Source organism: Apodemus sylvaticus, chromosome 13 (genome assembly GCF_947179515.1).
Source record: "Apodemus sylvaticus chromosome 13, mApoSyl1.1, whole genome shotgun sequence".
NCBI lineage: Eukaryota > Metazoa > Chordata > Mammalia > Rodentia > Muridae > Apodemus > Apodemus sylvaticus.
Window position 1 is genome coordinate 62,920,995 of NC_067484.1, and position 5,304 is coordinate 62,926,298.

At 40.5% G+C, this 5,304-nt stretch overlaps 1 non-coding gene across 1 annotated transcript; it reads left to right on the top strand.

The window, feature by feature from the left end:
* Positions 1 to 1,320: 1,320 nt before the first annotated feature.
* LOC127664304 (U6 spliceosomal RNA) lies at positions 1,321 to 1,427 on the top strand. The gene has a single exon (XR_007973152.1). It is a non-coding gene; the product is annotated as a U6 spliceosomal RNA (small nuclear RNA).
* Positions 1,428 to 5,304: the final 3,877 nt, after the last annotated feature.

Consider the following 5,304-nt stretch of genomic DNA (forward strand, 5'->3'; position numbering starts at 1 on the left):
ACTAATATTACTTTATATTCATATATATGTATATATGTATATATATATGTATATATATGTGTGTGTATGTATATATATATATACACATATATATGTGTGTGTATATATATATATATATATATATATATATATGTTCTTTTTCATATGACTCTCTACTGTGAATCCCTGGGAGAAACTTGAAGGAACTGGGAAAATTTTTACCATAATTGCGACTGAATTACGGTGAATGGGTTGCCTGGATTTGGATCCTGACAAGCCTTCTTCCCATCACTTCGAATAGGTTGCATATAACCTCACTATGTGGCCACTCCACCTTACTCCCCTGTGAAGCAGGCACATGGTGCTTGCTCCTTCAGAGTCTTGTGAGGATGAAATGATCACCCACATAAAGCATAAAGTGATGAAACAGATTCTATTAAACACTAAATCAAATGCTGACCCAGTGTACTTAAGGGTGTATTGTCACTCCTTTGTATTTGATATGCTTGTCAAATTGGCTAAATGTGTGACAACTAGCCTTCAGATCCAGTGATCACTAAAGGAAACAAGCAATGGCAACATCTGAGAAGGATCCTAGGTTCAAGTCCCACCTATTTAGTGCTATGAAAGCTGAAGAGAAATCACACAGCCAGCTGTCAGTATGCACACACAGTTACTTAACACTTCATATGCTTAATCAACATGCCATTAGCCACATAGTGTTTTTGGGCCAGAGCGTAATGTGAATTAAACACTTAGGTTCATAGCTGCTAGGTTGAAGAGACCTAGAAGATGAGTGCAAACTCTCCTCATGTTGTGGATAGAGAATCTGCATACAGGAAACAATAGACACAACCAATGCTGGAGTTTACTCTTCCATACTCTTCCAGCAGCCATGGATGAACTGGTTATACCTGAAAGGGAGGCTGGAGAAATGAAAAAGGATGGGTGGGCAAGAGAAGGATGAAGCGGAGACAAAGGTTTCTAATCAAGGTTCAAAGTTTAATTTTCAGCTTTGCGTTTATATAGGGAAAACCCACAGACCCATCCTTTGTTTTAGCTGGATTATGTTGCAAAGCCAGCTCAGCAGGCAGTCCTGTAGGAAATTGCAGGTGCCGCAAGGCAGAATACTCCACCTAGGTTAGGTCAGAATTGGTCTTCCAACTATGGCAAACACTTAAGGTCTATTTAGCCTGCTCAAGGCTGGGGGAAGGGCACAATAGTCCCTGGTAATGTTTCTATCACTCAGGTCCTCCTGGGATATGAAACAGTTAGACAAGGTCTGCTGACCTTTCTAGTTAAAAAGTAACAGAGCTGTTCAGCCTTTAAAATGAAGTACTTATGCTCGCTTCAGCAGCACACATACTAAAATTGGAATGATACAGAGAAGATTAGCATGGCTCCTGCACAAGGATGACATGCAAATTTGTGAAGTGTTCCAAATTTTTCCATCCAGAGACTGCCCCACCATGGGATCCATCACATCTGCAGACACCAAACCCCAACACTATTGCTGATGCCAAGATGTGCTTTCAGACAGGAACCTGTGTTCTCAGAGGTTTTGATCTGAGAGGCTCTACCAGCACCTGACTAAGAAAGACACAGATACAGACAACCATTGAACTGAGTCTGGGTACCCAATGGAAGAGTTAGCAAGGGCTAGGGAGCTGAAGGGAATTGCAACCCCATAGGAAGAATAACAGTATCAACTAACCAGACCCCTTAAAGCCCCCAGGGACTAAATTACCAACCAAAAAGTATACATGGGCTGGTCCATGACTCCAGTTACATAAGTAGAAGAGGACTGCCTTATCTGGCCCCAATGGAGGCACTTACTTGGTCCTGTGGAGGCTTGATGCCTCAGAGAAGGGGAATGCTAGAGGGATGAGGCAGGAGTGTGTAGGGAAGCACGATCTTGGAGGCAAAGGGGAGAGGGATGGAGTGAGGGGTGTGTGGAGGAAAGACCGGGAAGGGGGGGTCAACATTTGAAATATAAACAAATAAAATAATTTTAAAAAATAAAATGAAGTCACACTGTGTGTCATGACATGGATGAACCTGCGTCCATGCTATGTAAAGCAAGCCAAGCTCAGAAAGACCATCACAACATCATGTTATTGTAAGATATCAGAAAGTCAAAGGCATAAAGCATAAAGTAGAATAGTAAGGTATTTTCAAGGTTTAAAGTTAAGAGTTGTTGAGAAAATGGATCATAGAATACACATTTTCATCTAGAGAGCCAAAATGAGTTAAGAGAGTTTTAAATTTTTAAAATTTATTTTATATGTATGAATGTTTTTCCTGCATATATGTTTGGGAATCATGTGCATGCTTTGTACCTGTGGAGGATGGAACACACAGTTGTGAGCCATCATGTGGGTGCTGGGGATCAAACCTGGTTCTCTGGAATTGCAGCCTGTGCTTTTAATCACCAAGCATCTTTCCAAAGCCCAAGAAAGTCATCAGGACACGGACGATGTCTATCTATCCTGTTCATGCCATACCATTCCTGGAATTCTTGAAAAACTGACAATCTTAATACTAAGACTGATTCTCCACGCTGGGCAGGTGTAGCGTTGTAGGTCCTGGGAACTAATCGAGTCAGGCTTCCTTAGCTCAGCAGCAGCAGTGACTCAGCAGGATCCAGACAAACTCAGCCAGCTCTGTGACCAAATTCTGTAAGCCTTGAGTATGGCAGTCCATGTCTCTATGTCTCTGTCTCTTTATCAGTAAAAACAAGGTGTGAAGATGCTTCCAGGGCCCTTGTGAGAATTAAATTAGCTAATTCATGTGAGGTATTTAATAGTCCAGCATAAAGCACAAACTCAGCACTCAACAAATGCCCAATCCCTGGTTAGTTTCAATGCTTCCTTTCTCATTCCTTCAGCACAGTAAAGGAGATTTCCTAATACCAAGATTTGGGGTAGAGGAAATTGAGACTGCAACATCTTAAATGACTGAAAATTTTCTCCAAAACTATCACCTTTAATGTGGGAGACCTGTTGTTGAAACCTAGAAATGAAAGTCATAATGACTACATGAGGCAGCTAACCACGCAAGTTCTGGAGTCAGCCTGGTAAGTGTGAGCCTGGCTCTGAGATTCCTAGTATGTGTTATTATTGTGTAGTAAAACTTTTCCTGGGGAAATGCAACATACATCTATTCAGCTTATATAGGAAATCCGTGACAAATCTATGTACCAATAACACCAAAGTACAATGTAGTAAACCATGAGTTTTATTGGGGTTTATAAGAATATGGGTGAGGGGTTACTTACAGGAACAGAAATGACTCAAAGACAGCTGTTTCACCAAAGCCTACCCCAGCAAGAGTGACAGGTCATAAAAGCTAGGAAACTTTAAGCACACTGCATAGCCTTCAGGTGTCTCAACCTGTTGGAAAGAGTCTTTTCCAAGTGACTTAGTGTAAATCTCTTCCAGACAATATGGCTGGTCTCTGCTTCTTCAAGTCATATAGGCTGGTCTGATTCTTCTTTGTAACCTGGATGAGAATCTGATTTGCAGCTTGACTCTTTTCTTTTGCTGAGAGGGACTCTCAGTGTTTATTATTTACTCCAGAAGGAAAGGGCCTAGTGGGTTTAGTCAGATTCAGGAACTTCCTGAGGCTATTTTGAGTTGTTTGCCTTTGTGTTTAAGGAATTTGACTACAAAATGTTTCAATCTCCTTGGAAACTGTTGCACAATGGTTGTTTAAAAGGTTTTAGAGTCCTTCTGTCCCAAGAATAATAGATGATATGTCACAGAGGGGTATCCAGCTTTAAATGAGAACCTCCATCTGAGCACTGAGCCTGGGAACTGGCCTTCAACTCCCTACCCACTCTCACCTGCTACTGATGGTGATGGCTATAGTCAACTCCAGACGCTTACTCCAAAAGCCTCTTCAAGCTAAAAGTGATCCTAAGCTCTGCTCTCTTAACTTTCCATACTTAAATACTCACCTGCCCTATTAAGTCCTGTACATTTTGCCTCATAAACATGACAGTCTCTCGAAACTCTCAAACACCTTGCCATCTCATCTGGTCACCATCCTGCTTTGAATTCAATCTTGATAGGCCCCAAATCTCTTTATCTTAACCACTTCCAATCTACTGTACAAAGCAGGAAAGCCTTTCTAGTGTGCAGCACAGTAGCTGGCCCATGGTAGTGCTTAAAGCAAGTATTTATTGAAAATAAAGATGCATACTTGTATTGGTATCATCTCTATAATCAACACGAAAACCAAAGAGAAGAGACTCTTAAACTCATTTTGTGGCATTTCTTACCAGTGAGTTCAATTCTTCATCAGTATATTTGGTTAGTAGAATGCTTTTACTTTTAAATTATTAATCAAAGAATATAGCCATCAATGTGCCATGTTTTAACAGTTTACTGAAAGGCTAACAGAGACTAAAAGGGACACTCATTTGTTTTTTGGGTTTTTTTTTTTTAATGTCAAAGCACTTAAAAATACTGAGTCATAGAATTTATATACCACATGTGTAGGAAATCAGGATGGAGAAAACAAAGTTTGGTGTGTTCTAATCCAAATTTTTGTTATCTTTATGCAGCTAGTGTGCTCCATCCTCAACCTAGGTCTTGGACACTGTGTTTCTATAAAACAGACTTCTTCCCTATCTAGGACAACAAAATGTGATTCCCCTTCCCATCACCAGATAGTATTTCCCAATGTCAGAAAACATTTATGATTGACATGACTTGATTGGGCAGTAATACATGTGGTACCTGGTGTAAGAAGGAGAATATCACTAATCATCCTACAATGCACAGAATGGTCCCTGTCCAGTGCACCATCCCCCTACTTAAAACATCATCATTGATGCTGGTTATGTGGGCCCAGATGTCAAGCAAAACTCATAGTCTGAGATAGCAAGATGAACTTTCATGAACCCTCTGATGTAGTATAGATGCAGACAGAGTGGTATGTGAAGTTTGAGTTACAAAATAGAATAGCCTGCAGCCAAACAGAACTCACCTACAGTTTGGTGGGGGCAGTGTGATAACTCCTGCAGGAGAAAAGTTCTCTCTGAATGAGGAAATCATCCCTGAAGAACAGTGGAGGGTTTTTTTTTCCCCCTTCATGGCTTACTGAAGGATTTACTGTTATACCTTTTCAAAATAACAGGAAAATATGGGTTAAAAGTATCTTATAGAAAAGCTATTAAATCCAATCTCTGAGAAGCCTTTTCTACACCTCTTAAGGGTGCCTAGAGGGGTCAGAAAATGAAAATTTTCTACCTGGATTCATGGATTGGCCTGTCTTAAAATTCTCTCTAATGTTCTCCCCTGTCCACAAAGAGATATGGGC